Source organism: Carcharhinus amblyrhynchos, chromosome 8 (assembly GCF_965287045.1).
Source record: "Carcharhinus amblyrhynchos chromosome 8, sCarAmb.v2.hapA, whole genome shotgun sequence".
In the NCBI taxonomy this organism is placed as follows: domain Eukaryota; kingdom Metazoa; phylum Chordata; class Chondrichthyes; order Carcharhiniformes; family Carcharhinidae; genus Carcharhinus; species Carcharhinus amblyrhynchos.
The window spans coordinates 24,859,431-24,880,316 of NC_137331.1; positions in this window are offsets into that span (position 1 = coordinate 24,859,431).

Here is a 20,886-nt window from a genome sequence, read left to right on the forward strand (position 1 = left end):
TGACCTTATTCCCATGATTTCTGATTTTTAACATGCCTTTTAAGGATCATTACAAAGTTTCAAGTGCTTGCAGTTTCTGCTATTGAAACTTTATATTGATTCTGTCTGGATTGTTCAGTTCAAAAGGTGACACTCTGCACTCCTGACCTGACTCATTCCATTGCAGAGTTTGACATATCCTAGTCCTCTGCATTATTCAGGGAGCTGAGTTGGCTTTTCAAGGAACTATGGTTCATGGTATCACAGAAGTATCATGAACCATCAACTGCAGGAGGGAACCTTTTGCTAGTAACTTCAAAAGCTCCACCTCATGTCCACCATGCAAAAGAATGCCCCCCCGCAATTAACCTCTATGGCACCTCATGCCCTCCATGCCAAGGTCTGCACCCCAAATAATCCCAATGGTTCCTCATGCCAAACTTTAGCATTTTTATGCCCATTCATCCATTATATACTGAATAAAATCAATGAATACCATGTGTACAATGTATAAAAAAAAATTAATTCTAGAACAAAAATTTGCTGTTAACTTTCTACTTTCTTAAAAATATTTAGTTTTACTACAGGCCAGTACAAGTGTAAATAAATCAGACATTACCAATATAAAGTTTCAATTGCAGAAATCACAAGCACTTGAAACCCCTTACCAGATTGCAAAAACCTTGTGAAATTGACAACATATATCAAAGGATCAGATTGGTCAATCAAGTTGTATTTTCTGGGGGTTCACTGTTTCAAAAGCCTTATGGGTTTCTGGGCTTTTAGCCAAGCCTCATTTTTATTCTTGTAATATAACAGAGCCATCCATTAGAGCAGTAAAACACCTGAGCCTCACTGAAACATTGCTTGATTTACATCTCTGGCTCTCTAACTATTTTGTGAATTCACAACGTTTATTCAATCAAGGTTAAGATGTTTCAATTGCCTTCAATTTATCCCATTGATTTATTAAGGAGTCTGAATGATTGACACTTTTATTGGCTTGTAATAGAAGTTTTTTTTAATAGAGAGTGGAAAACTATTAATGGATTGTTGTATTTTTTAAGCATCTTTTAAAGTCACTGGGCAGGATTACCATGCAATCTAGTCTGGTAGGGAGTGAGGAGGTTGGCCAGGAGGGAGACGGGTGTGGGGGGTGTTGGAAGTTTTGTAGGGATAGGATGATAGAGGGGTGTGGCTGTGGTAGTGGAGGGTGTGACGGTCTGGGGGGAGTCCTGTGAAGGATTGAGGAGGTAGGTCCAGGGTTGGGGAGTAGTCTCTGGAATCAAGTTGGATTCGTGTTATAGTTAGCCAGAAGCTAGAAGTGGTTTTAATTCTGCTAGCTTTTTTATGGGTAACTATTGCTGTATGCGTTCCTGAATCACCTTATGTTTGCAATTTAAAGCACATTTTCGGATGGTGTACAGGATAATTGCCCAAAACAATTCTGAATTTTGCAGCAATTGCTGTGCAAATCTTTACCTGGAGACTTCCAGGTTGTGGGGACATTACCAGGGCTTCTTTGGGGTGAATCCCCACATACACTGGAACTTGGAAGTTCAAGCCAAATATTTTTATGTCATTTTAACCTGAATTTCCCAATGAAGGGCTGGGCCCATTCACCTCAAATTGATCTTGGTATCTGACCATGGTCAATTAGTCAATCCACACTCATTAAATGTCAGCTCATGCCAAAACAGAGCCACATCAGTGGATAGAATTGTAACATTCTGAGACATGGCGTTGCAAACATCGGCCAAAATGTTATCACCGTTCACACTGGCATGATTTTCCCATCCCACTGCAGTGAAGGGAGATTTGACTGGCCGCCAAATCCTCCGACATCACTGCAGTGGGAGCATGGCATGAACGGCACGTAAGATCATGGCCATAATCTTTTAGTTCAAGTTTGCAGAACAACAGCATCAATCCCTGTCAGTGTGCTACCTTTCTGATGTGATGCAAGTAAACTTCCAGAAAATGTTGGCAGAAGGATCACAAATTAGACTTAAACTGATTGCCAAAAAGGCAGAACAGTGATGTGAGGAAAGGCTTTTTGCGCAGCAAGTGGTTACAATCTGTAGTGTACTGTCCAAGAGTGTGGTGGAGGCAGATTCAATTATAAAAATCAGAAGAGAATTGGATAAACACCTGAAGAGAAAATATTTGCAAAGTGATGGGAAAAGGGGGATTAGCTGAATTGCTCTTGCAGAATGCCTGTGGGGGATACTCTGTGCCAAATGACCTCCTTATGTGCTGTAACTATTCTCTGAATCTGTAAGTCCTTGCACATGATCCTATTTCAGAAAACAACGTGCACAGAATCAATTGAAGCACTAGCTAAAATTCTCCTCATCACTCACTTAACTTTGTTGACACATAAACCTGTGACTTTGTTTCTTTGCTTACATGAAATATTATTAAGGAAAAAAATGCATGGGCAATCTGTCATGTTGGCATTAATCAGCAGCTTTATTTTCCCTTATCATGCATTTTTATTATTGTTTCTTCTGATTGAATTTAATTAATTATTGTCATGTGTATTGTCTGTTACAGCCCTGTTTCTTAATAACTTAGCATTATGATCCATTGCTGTTGCCACAGGATATACCAAATACCGGAAGGACGTGACAAGTAGTTAGCATTGTTGCCTCACAGCACAGGTGACCCAGCTTTGATTCCCTGCTTGGGTCACTGTCTGTGTGGAATCTGCACATGAGTTTCCTCTGGGTGCTCCGGTTTCCTCCCACAGTCTGAAAAACATGCTGGTTAGATGCATTGGTCATGCTAAGTTCTCCCTCAGTGCACCTGAACAGGCGCCAGAGTGTGGCAACTTCAGGATTTTCACAGTAACTTCATTGCAGTATTAATGTAAGCCTACTTGTGACGCTAATAAATAAACTTTAAAACTTTAAAAAAAGACAATTAATAGAAAATATATTCAGCAATTAAAAAATACATATATGGAGGAAATTAAGGGGATAGAACAGATTCTTGTGGTTGATAACCACATAGCCACTATTAATGCACCACAATCAGTGTTACAAATAGAACAAATGACAATTTCTATTTACAGCAGTAAAACTGTAGACTCCAGCACACACATTGCTATGGCATCCTCAAGATAGCTGCTGTTAATTGTTACCATGCTCTTGTGCCAGTATATCTGATGAAAATCTTGAGCTGTGAGCATTTGCAGCGGGAATGCCAGACCATATTACATTGACCAAATGCATCATTCACACGGCAGCCAACACTCCCATCAATTCTCCACGGTAACAAAAAAAACCCCAGAAAAATAATGATTTTGTATCGCATGCACCAGGTGAGCCAGTGGCTTGCGATGCGGGTAAACAAAGCTGTATCATAATTGAGAAAAGTGAAAAGTTAAGTGGACAGCAATGTGAACACCAGTTTAGGTTTAGGGTGAAACAAGTTCAGAGTGAACCACTGGTCTTATTTGTAATCTACAACGAAGCTGATGGAGTGGTATGAACAGTGCTCATACTTATTACCTGGCCATTTGTTGTCAGCAGCACATTTCAAACATCAGAAGCATCATCCTCATTACATTTTATCAAGAATAGAGAATATAACCAAGCAGTGAGTTGCTCTTAGCTCAGACTTCCTCCACTTATTTTCACTCTCTGCTTGCAGATGCTAAGCCAATCTTTTTTATCCCAATTAATTAACTGCTAATTAAATCCATGAATAACATTTTAATTTTTAAACCTCCAAGACGTGTTTTTAAAAGTTTAGTATTATGCTTCTTGGATCTTATCTTCATAGAATCATAGAATCCTTATGCGGGAGAGGCCATTCAGCCCTTTGAGTTAGCACCGACTCTCTGACAGAGGAACTTACCCAGACCCTCTCCCCCACCCTATCCCTGAAACCCCACACATTTATTCTGGATAATCCATCTAACCTACACACTTCGCGATACTAATGAGCAACTTAGCATGGTCAGTCTGCCTACCCTCATATCCTTGGACTGTGTGAGGAGCACCTAAAGGAAACATTTGCAGACAATATGCAAACTCTACACAGGCAGTCACCTAAGGCCAGAATTGAACATGGGTCCCTGGCACTGTGAGGCAGCAGCCCTAACCACTGTGCCACTGAGCCGTCTTAATACAGATTACTTACTTCGGAAAGAATGATGACCTTCGCACTATATAAGCAACACATTGATAATATCCATTCGAATGTTGTTGAGCTGTACTTGATTGTTGAGCAAGCTGAACTATAATTCACTCATTCCTTCTCACTATCAGAATTACATTGACCATGTGCCAAGACTCAGATACACTCCAGTACTAAGAGAACTCCTATGATTCTTTGACCTGAGACTGACACATGTCATCTCTGATTTGAGAATATATGCCATCTGGTCCAATTTTTCTCTAACCATGTATTAATTCACAACAAATGTTGCCCTCATATTTATGTGTCATTGAATAAACCAAAATTGTTAGGTATTTTATTTGACTGAAATCTTGTTAATATTGATGTGAAGAGCTAGTTCAGCGCCTCCATCCATTCCTGGTCCATCACAACAGTTCTACCCACTGATTATTTAAGGACCTATCTAGACTTTTCTCTTAAAACTACATACATAGTCATCTATGCATCTCTCAGCATGCTATCTTCAAAGGTCAAGAGGAAATATTTTTTGCTGTTTTACTCACAACTTATTTCTTATTCAGTATCAAAATATGTACAATGCATTGCTGATTTATGTTCATATCCTATTATTTCCAGCAATTTTTGTTATTTTTCACTCACAGGATAGAATTCTCCCATAAAGGACTAAGACCTGTGGTGGGGGCAGGAATGAGGGGCATTTCCCACTGTGAAGACGGGCAGAATGCCATGCCATATATCCCATTCCCCTACGTAATTAAACATGCATCCATTTCGCACCATCTTCCATGGTGGGGTGGGCAGATTTAAAGGGCAATTGACATCACTGACCCACCATTGAAGAATGAAGATGGACCTCCTGAAGGAAGAAGATGGATCTCCAGGAACATTCTAAATATGTGCGGGTTAGGTGTGTTGGCCATGCTAAGTTGCCCCTTAGTGTCAGGGGGATTAGCGTGGTAAATATGTGGGGTTAAGGGGAAGGGGCCAATGTGGGATTGTTGTCAGTGCAGGCTCGATGGACTGAATGGCCTCCTTCTGCACCGTAGGGATTCTATGATTAACACTCTGAGGCTGGAACATGGAATTCCTCGAATACACTGAAGCTGGAAAATCCACCTGACAGATGATCCCCCATCCCACCCACGACTATGGTATCCCCCATCCTGAACACCCGAAGCAGCTCCCTGGCCTTCTTCAGTTAAGATTCGATTTCTGCATGCGTCAATGGTTCGAATCTTGACCAGTAGGTTTTCCAGCTGTTATTGCGGAGAACTGGAGAACCAGAAAATTCTGATTTAGCCTTTATCTGCATCCCATTGGCAAGATGCAAATCAGTTTCACACCAATCTCCAGTGGATTCTCGATCTGCCATTGTGGGCAGCATTGGAAGATACCAGTGTAATTTCACACCAGCATCTTGCAAATATCTTCCCGTGACCTACCCTGTTGATCCCAACTGAAACTCATAGGAGAATTCCACCCATGCTTTCTAATACTGATTCGATTTTGATTTAATTTGATTTATTGGTATCGGTATACAATGAAAAATATTGTTTCTTGCACATCATACAGTAAAGCATTCATAGAGTACAAAGGGAAGGAGGAAAGGAGAGGGTGCAGAATATTAGGCAGAATTTTATTACCTCATCGCACCCATCTTACAATGGTAAAATGTCATAAAATTGGCTGCGATCTGACTAACGGGAATGGTGCTCGTTTACATGCCCATTCCCATTTTACCAATAAAAACAAATCAACATAATTGGGAGCCTGCCCGAAAACAGGTGAAACATCAATTTACACGTTTTTGCATTCATCACAATGTCATTAGTGAGCTTCACTCCCAATCATCCCAGCTCACCTGCCTGAACCACCTCGCTCGCTGCAGCCGAATTAGTCAGGAAAACGCCTCATGGGTAAGAGTCACATTCAAGTGCTTGAGCAGAGAGGGTGAGCGAGGAGGGAAGTCCCTGCTTTCAAACTGCTCCGAGCTGCTCAGAGGGGATTGTTTCATGGTGGCCATGTTGCATTTCGGATCAGAGGGGCCTGCAAGTGCGTGGAGGGGGGAGTGGAAGGCTGCTGCTTTTTACAGCGTCCGACTTCAGACTCTCAGCATGGACTTGGATCAGATCAGAGCGCTGACCTCAGGTCTTATGCTGACTCTGGGTCCTAGTGCTGGCAGCAGCAAGCAATGTTGCTGGTGGGGGATGGTCTGGAAACTCTCTGAAGTGACAGTGCTACAGCCTCAGGACTTGTCAAGCAGCACTGCCTGTGGCCACATGGGTTCTGGGTGTGTGTTTGTGAGTGGGAGGGAGAATGAATGTTGCCACTCTGGGCTCTGTGCAGAGGTATGGGGAGTGTGTGTTGCTGGGTGTCTGTGGGGGGTGGGTATGTGAGGAGTGTGTGTTGCTGGCCTGGTGGGGAGCAGAATTTTTTAACCTCTCCATATGTCTCTCCCTTCCCTACATCCACCCCACACTCCACCCCACTTCCGCTTTATGAGATGACTTTTGTGATGCAATGCATTGATCTTTTGGTTACTGCTGGAGCTGAGGAGGAGAAGGAGCAGGAGGACTAATTGCAAGCAGAGGAGGCCCAGGCCTTACCACTCGTAGGAGTAGAGAGAACCGGAGACAGAACATAGCTGCCAAAGGGTGGATACGAGAAGGGTGGAGAGACCCTGCCGATTCTACAAGAGTCCTTCAAGCAACTATTGGACATCGTGTGCTGCTGATGGCTCTGGCTCCGAAAGGAGACAGTGCGATAACTGTGTCATTTTTTGCAGGATCTGGAACCCTGGGCCGGGAAGGGGGGTGGGGGGGGAGGGGGAGGGGGGCACAAACCCACACCTGCTAGCTGTGAAAGTAATGGCTGCCTTAAACATTTATGCCACAAAGGCCCCTCCAGACCACCAGTTGAGACCTTTGTGGCGTTTCCCAGCCATTCACTCACAAGTGTGTCAAGGAGATCATGGATGCCCTGTATGCCTGGGTTGGCCAGTATATTAAACTTGACCTGGACTAGGCCTAGCAGGAAGCCCGGGCTGCAGAAGTCATGGCCAATACGAGGATTTTCAGGGGGATAAAGACTGCACCCATGTCACCCTCAAGGACCCGGTGAAGAGTCCAGGAAGATTCATGAACAGAAAGGACTTTCTTTGATTCTTGATTTGATTTGATTTATTATTCTCATGTGTATTAGTACACAGTGAAAAGTATTATTTCTTGCGTGCTTGAAACATACCATTCATAGAAAAGGAAACGAGAGATTGCAGAATGTAGTGTTGCAGTCATAGTTAACATGTTGACAAAGATCAACTTAATGCAAGGTAGGTCCATTCAAAAGTCTGATGGCAGCAGGGAAGAAGCTGTTCTTGAGTCGGTTGGCACATGATCTCAGATTTTTGTATCATTCTCCTGATGGAAGAAGGTGGAAGAGAGCATGCCCAAGGTGCGTGGGGTCCTTAATTATGTTGGCTGCTTTGCCAAGGCAGCGGGGAGTGTAAACAGAGTCAATGGATGGGAGGCTGGTTTGCGTGATGGATTGGGCTACGTTCATGACCTTTTGTAGTTCCTTCCGATCTTGGGCAGAGCAGGAGCCACCAACATTCGCAGCAAATCTCAGGAGCCAAATGGAGCAAAGGCATAAGCGGGTGGGTGAGGAATTGTCCATTTCTGGCCAGCATACCAATTTGCTTGCATCATCTTGCCCTCGGGGCACTTTCTCAGAAGGGCTCCCTGCCCACAAGGGTATGACTGAAACGTTCCACTTACCCTGTCGGGATTACGTTACTTGTCTGAAGGTGGCCTCCCAGCACTTTAGGTAGAACATAGAACACTGCAGCACAAACAGGCCCTTCGGCCCACAAGTTGTACCGATCATATCCATACCTACTAGGCCTATCTATAACTCTCAAACCCATTAAATCCCATGTACTCATCCTTTAAGACCCTGCCTGCCTGGCCATAGGCTGCAGCTGTAAGCCCCGACTGAGTGACTCCCCATTGGTGGCTGGGCTGCAGAATCCTATCTTTAATTTAACAGTTTAAAATAGATGGGGATGCCCTCTCTAACTTTTACCTAAACTGTAGGCTACTGCTCCATCTGAGCTGGAAGAATTCCCATTGACTCTCCAGATTTCAACATCACCATTTGAAAAAAAAAGAAATCTTTAACTTCAACAGCACAGAAGCTGCTGGTCAAATTATACCATAGTAAGCCCACAAAGCCTGCAGCTGCCAAAACTAACCAACCTCACACATAGACCTCCTGGTAGAGGCTGCACACCAGAATGAATCAGAGAATCTTCATACGGGTAGAAAGCAGGTAGAATCATCCAGCTACCAAAAAAAGATTTTAAACCTGCTCAACCTAGCAAGAAGCAGGGTGGGACACCCATCCAAAACTAGCGGGATGCACCTGCCATTTCAACTCAGCAGCCTGAATGGGAGGCCACAAGAGAGTTAGCTGCCAGACCAATTCCGTGGGGAAGGAGGTTGGGGCCAGACAAGGTCATTTTTAAAAACAGGAATTCTCATTCAGTGAGAAAACAAAGCTAAGCCTCTCTTGCCAGGCATTGCCCTTCTATTTCCCCCCTCCCTGGCCAGGCATTGCCCCTCTATTTGCCCCCTCCCACGATTTCAGCTCTTGAGTAAAGAATTAATAAAGGGCTGGTGGGTGCGAGGGGCAGAATTGCCTTGATGCAGCGACTTGACTACTTGACATCCATGCATTGTAAATGTCTGGTCCTCACTACTGGACCTTACTCTCACTGGTATTCGGCGGGAGTGAGTTGGAGGCCGAGTGGGAGGGTGGAAGAAAACTGAACACAGCGGGAATCTACCGTCAGGAACCCAGGGGAACAGTTCCCCCAGTCAGGTAAGTGTATCAGGACGGGTGTGGAGCAGATGGGAGTTGTGGAGGTAAACGCAGTTCCAGTGGGAGAAAGGGAAACCTGGGCTGTGAAGGCCCAGGTTCTGTTTGTGGGACCAGAAGGTGCAACAACATCTGGTCCTACTGGCACGCCTAAAACCAAATAAGCCTGCTAATGAGCCTGCTGCTAGATAGCATCAGATGTGGCCAGCAAGGCTGAAATCAGGCACGAACACAATCTTTTCTGGATAAGCCCTGGATTATGTTCTTGGATAGTTTCCACAATACAACAAGCATCCGATCTATCACTGCCAGTAGATCAGAAATCTTATTAAATGTTGATTCACCTCTGGGACCTTAGAATGCATCACAGTTAAAATGAAATCTCCTCTTTTTAATGGCTTGTGAGAATCCTAAGTAAAATGTACTTGAGCAATCTCGATCCAATTCCCAGTGGCATGAGTCCAAATAACAAAACGGCATTTAATTTGGCGCTGTAATTGGCACCATTTGATTAAGCTCGCACAAAGAAGCCACATGAGTGATGGGAATGGGCAACATGAGGATGTGTTCCTTTAGAATGTGGCACTTTATTAAGGCACTGGAAGGGAAGCTTTGCATGGCATCAGAGCTGTACCAAGATTGACCTGGAAGTGATTGGTGCTGTCACTGGGCGCAAAAAGAAAAACAGCTTCAGTGTAAGAGTGCTGCTATTCTTCACCTTGACAAGACAAATTTATCACATGTAGAGTCATTGCAACCAGTCTGAGAGGTTGGCCTGACACCACAGGGCTGTGTGTCTTTTACAAGTTGGTTCCTTCCACCACAGTGACAGTGATCCCATACACAGTTTGGGATCAGATATGATTCTCACCATCTTACAAATGCATGTAGTTGTTGTAGGATCTTGAATATGTGGAACTGCTCAAGAAGCAAAGATGGCCCGAGGCTGTAACCAGCACAGTATTTTAAAATAATTTGTTGTTACTTAATCACCAATAAGAGCTGTGACTAAATTTGACTGGCAGGAAAAGGAGCCAACATCGTTTCTCTCCTCCTCAAGGTGTTATGAATGTTTTCCAGCTCCTATTAATTTTCCACGTTGCCCATGTGTCAGTACTTATTGAGACTTGCACACTAATTCCTCAGTTATCAGGACTCACACCACTTCCTGAATTCATATAACATCTGCTGTTGCTCCTGTATCATTCACAGAGGTGACTCGTTCAACTCTAACGTGTATAGTTGATGCAAGTGCTCCTTAACATGGAACATAGAACAGTACAGCACAGGAACAGCCCACAATATTGAGTCGAACATGGTGCCAAATTAAACTAATCCCTTCTGCCTGCTCTTGGTCCATATTCCTCTATTCTGTGCACACTCACGTGCTTATCTAAAAGCCCCTTAAACGTATCTGCCTGCACCACCATCCCTGGCAGCATGTTCCAAATACCTACAAGTCTCTGTATAAAAAACTTGCCTCTCACATCTCTTATGAAGTTTCCCCCTCTCACCTTAAGTGCATGCCTTGTAGTATTAGACACTTCTGGGAAAAGAATTCTGACTGTCAACCCTATCTAGTTCTCTCCTAATTTTATAGACTTCTATTAGGTCTCCCCTCAGCCTCTGCCGCTTCAGACAAAACAACACTAATTTGTCCACCATCTCCTTACACTCATATCCTTTAAACCAGGTAGCATCCTGGTAAACCTTACCACATCTTTCACATCCTTCCTGTATTGTGGCGACCTGAATTGAAGGCAATCCTCTAAGTGCGCATGACCAAAGGTGCAACATGACAAGCCTGACCCCCATACTCAATGCCCAAACCAATAAAGGCAAGCATGCCATATGCTTTCTTTACCATCCTATCCACTTGTGTGGCCACTTTTAGGGAGCAATGGACTTGAACCCCAAGATCCCTCTGTACATTAATGCTATTCAGGGCCCTGCCATTAACTGTATACTTACCCTTAACATTTGATCTCCCTTGAGAAGAGAAAGAAGCAAAGACATAATTGCATAACATTAGAGTATATCAATGCCAAAATCCCCCTCTCCAGCCACCACGCACCTCACCCACCCACACACCATTATGTCACAATAGAAGCAGCATTCATGCTTTTCAGCTTTTTGCCTTATATATGGTCCTTGGGAAGTTTTGCCTCCCTGTCACAGACACTCACTTGATGGCAGCTCATGTTGGAGAGCTGGGCACGCTGGTCATTTCACTCAATTAGTTCTCCCATATTCCCGGCCAATAAAATTAAAAACCAGAACCATCTGGCACACAAGTCTGTGCTAGATTCTGCCTGCTCTTGGTCCATATGGCTTAAATATGGCCTCTCCCATAACCCACACATGAGCAACCATTTGAAATTTATTGGATAACATCAATATCAATTAATTTCATGGAGAGGCCTGGCCCAATTCATAGAATCAGAATTCCTGCTGTGCAAAAAGAGGCCATTGGGCCCATCGAGCTAGCACCAACAACAATCCCACCCAAGTCCTATCCCCGAAACTTCATGTATTTACCCTGACACAAAAGGGCAATTCAGCATGACCAATCAACCTAACCTGCCCATCTTTGGACTGTGGGAGGAAACTGGAGCACCTGGAGGGAACTCAGCACAGACATAGGGAGAACGTGCAAACTCTACACAGACAGTTACCAAAGTCGGAATTGAACCTGGGTCCCTGGCTCTGTGAGGCAGCAGTGCTAACTATTGTGCCACTCTCACATCTGGACTGCTGGCTGTGGCCAGAGTTTGATCATTACAGAACCGTCTGTTGGCTCCAGCCTGTTGAACTCTCTGATGTCCCCCTCAGCTTCTAGTCCACTGAATGTACTTTCATTGGGGAACCCCCAGTATTTGCAGGGTGAGAATAGCCAAAGCTGGATTTGTGGATAATGGCTGTTCCTTCCAAATCCAGTCCCCTAAAAAAGGAAAGAAGAGCTTGTTGTGAGACCACTTCAAAAGAAAATATGCTAAAAGTAGCCAGAATGTAAACCATGTGACAAGCAGACATTGTTCAGAAGAGTTTTCAGTTTAGCTGTCTGGTGTCAAGGAACATCATGTGTATCTTCCTGTTAATAATAGCTGTTGAATTTTGACAGTAAGTTAGTTAACCGAGCAATTATGTACAAGATCTTCAAATAAACCAGCTCTATATTTAGTTTACCAGTCCTATCTGAGATTAATAAATTTGGATGAAGCAACCATAGAAATACAACAGAACTTGCTTCAGATTGCCCTTCTGCCAGGATGCCAGCTGCTATTATTCTTTGCATGCACCATCCAGAAATAGCAACACAACCCTGGTTTCCATTGTAATGGGCCTGCCTATTGACTCCAGGGACTGATCCTGCCAACTTGCTGTGCGCCTTGGTGAATTTTTCCACTGAATATTCAGCCAGATGTGTCCCACTGGCAGCATAGCCAGGGCAATGAGCCAAGTGTGATCAAATTTAGACACTAGATGGAGGCCAAGCTGCTGGCACACAACCCTCCTGGGGCCAGGGTTTATTGTCAGCACAATGAGACGTCTAATAACATGGATGCAGAATGGGTGGGGGAATCAATGACAGGCTGACAAAAACAGAAGCAGAAAATTCTGGTTAGCCAATTTACTGACACCCACTGCACCAAGATCTCTTCCACGTACTCCAACAGTACAATACTAGAATATGACACCAAGATTATAATACAGTCCATTCTACAATATGTTCATACTTCCATGGTATCACATCCTAATTTATGTCAGTCTCTACCAAGAATGGCCAAAGGCTAGGAAGGTGGTTGACTACAATATAGAACAATGTTTCTGATAGGTGCCTATTTCTCTATTCTTCTGCTTTGGCTTAACAACCAGGTTTCCTCTTCCAGCTCCAATGCTGCTTATTCGGATGAGATGTGGGCATTGCTGGTTGGACCAGCATTTGTTGTCCATCCAAAGGGCATTTTAAGAGTCAACCACAGTGCTGTGAATGTGGAGTCACATGTAGACCAGACTGGCTAAGGATGGTAGATTTCCTTCCCTAAAGGACATGAGTAAAGCAGATGGGTTTTCACTTCAATTGACATTTTATTGTTCATCATTAGACTTTTAATTCCATCTTTTATTGAAATCAATTTTCACCATTTGCCATGGTGGGATTTGAACACAGGACCCAGAACATTAGCCTGGCTAAAGTGCTGGATAACTAGTCCAGTGACAGTACCACTATGCCACTGCCTCCCAATTCTGCTGCCTGCAGAAGACAGGTAGAGAGGACAATATATAGCTGGGGCTATTTTTCATGTTCCTGAAGTGTTTCCAGAGCCCTATGGAGGTTGAAAGTGCTCAACCTTTCTCAATTTGAAGACTCCTGGTGTTGTTGTATGGGAATGTGTTGGATATATTCCCATTTTTCCACAGCATCGTCAATGTAGACCTTCCATTGGATGCACTCTTTTTCCTTCTGTTGTGGTTTTCCTCCAGCTGGTCTTCCTAGGTGTGTTATTTTCAATTATGCTCTTGTCAAGGAGAGTATCCTGATGTGCTGACAGCGGTATCTCAACTGTTGTAATGTTACTGCTTAGGTTGGCAGAATGAGGTCATCCATCTAATGGCACAAACAGACATCTTTTTACCAACAAACATTTGTTTCTGCTATGTCATTCATAGTCAGTTCCAGCTCAAAGCAGGAATATTTGGAGTAATGCCTCAACGAGGCACTCCCAGAGAGAAGCAGTGGTCACAAGGAGTACTGTTCACCAAACCAGGGGTCAAAAGGTCCTACTTGTGCTGTCAATTTAAGTGAGTCAATGGAAAGTGTCGGGTTTCACATGTACGCTGACAACACTAAGCACACCTCACCACCACTTCTCCTGACATTTCCACTTACTCGAAATGTTTAGGCTGCTTTTGTCTGACATCTGGTACTGGTTGCATGGAAACTTCCTCCACCTAAGTGTATGGAAGATTTTGTGTGCAGGTCCTACCAAATTTCTACTTCCTAGCCACTGACCCCATTCTTCTCTCTGGCAACTGAATCTTTGTAACCTTGGTGTCATACTTAACTGCCTCCCAGGTGACCTTCTGATGAGACCACCTAGTTCCATCTCCGTAACATTGCCCAACTTCACCCCTATCTCAGCTCATCTGTTGCTGAAACCCTCATCCGAGACTTTGCTATGCCGAGGCTTAACTACCCAAATGCACTCCCGGCTGATTTCCAACATTTCTAACTCCGTAAGGCAACATCATCCAAAACTCTGCTGCCTCATATCAGACCTTGCAGCAAGTACCAATCACATAGCACTCTTCTACACTGACTTCTAGTTAAGCAAGGTTTCAGTTTTAAAATTCTCCCCCCCCTTCCTCCCCCCCATTTTAAAATCCTCCTATGGCCTCAGCTCTCCCAATCTCTGTAATTTCCTCGAGACCTACAACCCTCCAAATCATCTCTGTTCTTCTGATCACTATTTCTGACCCTGCCTTCAATTGCCTAGACCCTAACCTCTGGAATTATCTTCCTGAACCTCTACCCTTCTCTCTGTCTCTTTCCCTCTTTAAGAAGCTCCTTAAAACCTATCTTTTTGAGTAAGCATTTGGTCAACTGCCCTAGTACCTATTTAGATAGTTCAGTGTTAAATCTTGCTTGATAACGTTTCTGTGAAGCACCTTTTATTAAAGTTTTAAAGTTTATTTATTAGAGTCACAAGTATGCTTACATTAACTTTGCAATGAAGTTACTGTGAAAAGCCTCTCGTCGCTGCACAGTGTTCGGGTACACTGAGAGAGAAGTTAACATGGTCAATCCATCTAACCAGCAAGCTTTTTGGACTGTGGGAGGAAACCAGCGTACCCGGAGGAAACCCAAGCAGACTTGGAGAGAATGTACAAATCCCACACAAGCCCGGGTCCCTAGCGCTGTGAGGCAGTGGTGCTAACCAATGTGCCACCTAATTACAGATCTGATTACTAGGATGGTTAGTTGAATCCGTGACATAGGATTTATATAAGAAACAGCTAAGTGGTGTGGCTAGAAGATGGAAGGTTTGGATTTCTGGAAGGAAAAGATGAAATGGATCAATAGCAATTTATCTTGAGATGAAAGGGATAACATCATGGCCTGAATTTTCAGGCTGGTAGGGGGTTTGGAATACATCCCCAGTGACTCCTGAAATGCCAGTGCTACTTCACGCTCTGACAAACGTTGATTGGCTTCAGGCAGATCTTCTGCCTTCACTTGACAGGAAGTCCTGCTTTGGAAAGCTGATTGGTAGGCAATGCTTCAGTCCCACCAGTTACAGGAAATTCAACGTCTTTTCCCAAAGGTAGGGGGGTCTAAAACTAGAGGGCATAGGTCTAAGGCGAGAGGGGAGAGATACAAAAGTGTCCAGAGGGGCAATTTTTCTCACACGGAGGGTGGTGAGTATCTGGAAAAACCTGCCAGAGATAGTAGTAGAGGCGGGTACAATTTTGTCTTTTAAAAAGCATTTAAACAGTTACATGGGTAAGATTGATATAGAGGGATATGGGCTAAATGCGGACAATTGAGACTAGCTTAAAAAAAAGGGGTGGCATGGACAAGTTGGACCGAAGGGCCTGTTTCCATGCTGTAAACCATTATGATTCTATAACTCCATGTGAATGTGTGAAGTGCTCCTGGTTCCTGGTATCATCTTAGCCTGAAGATACATGCGATTAAAGTTTCCACTTGCATTTTGAATATTATTAACTGCTGCAATGTGAAGGAATGCTTCTCGAAATGTGATCTGCGGAGGAGGGGAGGGGTAACTGACAGTACTCCAGGTGGTCCATAGGCTAGTCACTAATCCACAATACCTGATGAAGAAGACAAATCAGAACCGTCATCCAAGGCACCCACATAGGGCCGATTTTACCAATCGGAGGCTAAGGGCCAGATCTGGACGTAAAATGGATCCGAGCCCGGAATGCTCGTACCAGCTCGCCCGTGCGCTTTTTGCCGGCTCCGATCTGATCCATGCTGTGGGCAGGGCTTAGCGCTGCTGGAACGATCGGAGCTCTGAACTGCGCACGCGCAGTTAGAAAAAAAATCTGAGACAGCACGCCCAGGCGCGAAAGAGAAAAACAGCAGAAAGAGCCGGGGGTGGGAGAGGGAAGGATAAGCCACAATCAGAACCCCCCTGGGAGGCAGGCCCCCTGGCAAACCACCCCCCCCCCCCCCCCCCCACCATGGTCAGACCCCCTTGGGAGGCAGCCCCCCGCCTCCCCCGATCCGTGCCCAAATTGGGTGTTGATAAAGTCGCGGTCTGCTTGGATTCAGGCACAGATTGAGTTACAACGCTCGAGTTTACCATGATTTCGTGCCCGAAAACAGGCATGAATCTTTGGTAAAATCGGGTCCATAATGTCACCAAACAAGACCAGCTTCCACAAGCCAGCAGCGGTGGGGGGCGGGGGATTTTCTCATCCCACCCACCATGGGAATTGTAGCAGGTGGGGAGGGGCAGACCATGCAAAGGTCCATTGACTTTGGGAAGGAATTTCCGGTCTTGGGTGAGCGCATCCGGAAAATCCCCCTCATCATGTGTGTGGGCAAATCATCGTATTTTATCGATACAATTTATGTTACTGTTGACCTTGTTTGATTAACATTAAAAAGCTTTTCAGACAAAAAGATTATTATAGCAATTTTATAATACATATGTTAGAAACTTTCAAATAAATGTGTTCTCTTATAGAATTAATGTTTATAATTTGAAAATGTCTTTTGTTTTTGATATAAATTAATAATCTACTTACACTTCATAAAAATGCACTTAAATTTGCTACATTTAGTAGTGAAAAAGCAACAACATAGTTAAAGTTTCCATAGATTTGAATTCATTCTTACAAGTTTTTTTTCCGCAATATGGAAAAGTGGCTGGGTTAAAACCAGTGGGTGATCTAAAGTGTCTAATTGCTCCTTTTAAATGGTCCACAGTTGGAAAAGTTCAAGACTCACTGACCACTGAAACCAATAATGTAATGGAAGGCATGTAACATACCAAACTCATCTAGGGTCTTCTCCTTGTAAGAGGGCTTCGATATTACTTGGGAATTCTGTTGGTGTCCCGTCGTCAATTTTTCAATGCCCGAGGCTATACAGCAGGAAGCGAAATGACAGTATTATATGACAGTACTTTCACGGCTGTTTCTAGCCTTTATCCCAATTTCCTTGGCATTCCTAGAGCATTGTGCTTGGCGTTACTGCTGGTAAAAAAAAATCTTATTTTCAGTGGTAGTATACATTACTGTGTGAGTTCAGCACATCTTGCTCTTGGCAGTGTTGGGACTGGTGTGCCACAGAACGAATTGAGATGTTTGAGATGATTAAAGAAATTGATGGAGTAGATGGAGATAGAAAAACACTATTTCTTCTGGCCAGGGGTGCTGGATGAGGGTGGTAAAAACATCAACTGTATATTGTACAAAGAACAAAGAAAATTACAGCACAGGAACAGGCCCTTTGACTCTCCAAGCCTGTACCGAGCACACTGCCCGACTTAACTAAAACCCCATACCTTTCCGGGGACCATATCCCTCTATTTCCATCCTATTCATGTACTTGTCAAGACGTCCTTAAAAGTCCCAACCGTGTCCGCTTGCACTACCTCCCCCGGCAACGAGTTCCAGGCACCCACTACTCTCTGTGTAAAAAAAATCTGCCTCGTACATCTCCTTTAAACCTTACCCCTCACACCTTAAACCTGTGCCCCCTAGTAATTGACTCTTCCACCCTGGGAGAAAGCTTCTGACTATCCACTCTGTCCACGCCTCTCATAATCTTGTAGACCTTTAACAGGTCTCCCCTCAACCTCTGTCGCCCCAGTGAGAACAAACCAAGTTTCTCCAACCTCTCCTCATTGCTGATGCCCTCCATACCAGGCAACATCCTTGTAAATCTTTTCTGTACCCTCTCCAAAGCCTCCACATCTTGCTGTCAGTGTGGTGACCAGAATTGAACACTATATTCTAAATGTGGCCCAACTAAGGTTCTATAAAGCTGCAACATGACTTGCCAATTTTTAAACTCAGTACCCTGGCCGATGAAGGCAAGCATGACGTATGCCTCCTTGACTACCTTCTCCACTGCATTGCCACTTTCAGTGACGTGTGTACCTGTACACCCAGATCCCTTTGCCTATCAATACTCTTAAGGGTTCTGCCATTTACTGTATATTTCCTATCTGTATTAGACTTGCCAAAATATTTAGTTTGTTCAGGGGAATGTCAGGAAGCACTTGTTTTAACAAAGGGTAGTAGAGATTTAAAACTCAGTCCCCCAAAAGTTTGCTGAGATGAGGTCAGTAGGAAATTTCAGAACTCTCTTTCATCAATTTTTGTTAACTCTTATTATAAAATCAAAGTGGCTAAATGGAGTTAAAATGAAAATCAACTCTAATTTAAAAGAACAGCAAAACAGACTCAAAAAAAGTTGAATGGCCTATTTCTGTTGTTATGTTATCATTTCATTTCATTCCTCACCCAAACAATTTCTCACCAAACTTTTTGTGCTGGCATTGCATTTTGGATAGGACATAACCAGGAATATATTAATAAGGGGATATTAGCAAGTATTCAGTCTAAAATACATGCCAACTTATTTGGGCACATCTTAGTCAGATCATCAGATTGTGATCAGTTGAATATTCCACGTGCAAGATGAATGACCTGAGCTTACCAAAATCATCCTGAAAATATCGGCCAACATTTCCATAATTGTTTCATAATTCAACCAAATGCTCACCATAGTCATATATTAGGGAGTTGAGCCTTGCGTTTCTGTGCATGCATCAAAGGAATTATTGAAAAGTATGGGACTCATTCCCAGTTTATTTAGATGAAAGATCAAGGAGACAAAAAAAGAAACCATACTTTGTTTAAACATCAAATAAAATAAAATCTGTTCCAACCCATTTCCAGGATAAGTATTACTCACTTGTACAAAAATCAATAATGGATGCATAGAGATACTTTGTCCATCACATAGGCATTGAACCAGAGCAGATAAAATTAAACGTGGGAAAACATCTCAGAAGTAGTGATCACAATAATGTAAAGTGCTGTTTAATGACTTTGTAACATATATATAGTACATTAAACAAAGTAATAGACTGAGGAGGTGACAGAGAATCAAGCATGAACAAATGAGGATGGAGTCTTTCCTTTATTCGCTCATGGAATATGGGTATCAGTGGCTAGGCCATCACTTATTGTCCATCATTAATTGCCCTTGAGAAGGTGCTTTCTTAAAACACTGCAGTCTGCGTGGTGTCATACACCCACAGTACTGACAGGGAAGGAGTTATAGGATTTTGCCTCAGCAACATTGAAGGAATGGCAATATATCTCCAAGTCAGGATGGTGGGTGGCTTGGAGGCAAACCTTCATGTGGTGGTGTTCCTATGTATCTGTGCTCTTTTCCTTCCAGCAGGTAGTGGTCGTGGATTTTGAAAGTGCTGTCCAAGGAATGTTGGTGCGTTCCTTCAATGCATCTTGTAGATGGTATACACTGCTTCTATGTGCATCAGTGGAGGAGAGGAGAGTGAATATTTGTGGATGGGGTGCCTGTCAAACAAGCTGCTTTGTCTTGGAAGGTGTTAAGCTTCTTGAGTGTGCTACACTCATCCAGGCAAAAGGAGAGTTTTCCATTACACTCTTGATTTGCGCCTTTTCAATGGTGGACAAGCTTTGGGGAGTCAAGAAGTGAGTTTCTTGCTATAATATTCCTGGCCTCTGACCTGCTATTGTAGCCACAGTATTTATATGGCGAGTCCAGTTGAGTTGCTGGTCAATTGTAACTCCAAGGATGTTGATAGTGCATGATTTAGTGACGTCAATGCCATTGAATGTCAAAGGCCATTGGTTAGATTGTCTCTTGTTGGAGATGGTCATTGTCTGTCACTTGTGTGGTATGAATGTTACTTGCCACTCCAGGTCTTTGCTGCATTTGAAAATGGTCTGCCTCTGTATCTGAGGAGTCATGAATGATGCTGAACATTTTGCAAACATCAGTGAACATCCCCCCACTTCTGACCTTATGATGGAGGATAATGTTATTGATAAACCAGCTGAAGATGGTTGGGCCTAGGACACTACTCTGAAAACCGTTTCACTGATTTCTTGAACCAAGACGATTGACATCCAATAACCACAATCTTTTTTGTGTCCTGCATGACTCAAACCAATGGAGAGATTTCCCCTTGATTCCGATTGACTCCAGTTTTGCCACACTTGGTTAAATGATGCCTTGATGCCAAGGATAACCATTCTCACCTCACCTCTGCAGTCCAGCTCTTTTGTCCTCATTTGAACCAAGGTCAAAAGGATGCCAGGATCTGAGTGGGCCAGGCAGAACACAAACAGTGTGAGAGGGAGCTGTGTATTGCTAAGCAAGTGTCACTTGATAGCACTGTTCATGACCCCTTCCATCATTTTACTGATGATCAAGAGTAAACTGATGGAGCGATTATTGTCTGGGCTGGATCTGTCCTGGTTGATGTGAAAAGAGATGCCTGGGCAATTTTCCACATTGCTGGGTAGATGCCAGTTTTGTAGCTGCACTGGAAGAATGTAGCTAGGGATGCAGTAAGTTTCATTGCCAGAACGTTGTCAGTTCTTGTAACCTTTTCAGTATCCAATATCTACATCCTTGATTGATATTGATATGGAGTGGATAGAATTGACTGAGAACTGGCATCTATCATGTTAGAGACCTCCAGAGAGGGCCAAGATGAATCATCCACTCGGCAATTCTAGCTGAAGGTTGTTGTGAAAGCTTCAGCCTTATCTTTTGCACTGATGTGCATTGAAGATGGGAATATTTGTGGAGCCTTCTGCTCCAGTGAGTTGTTTAATTATCCA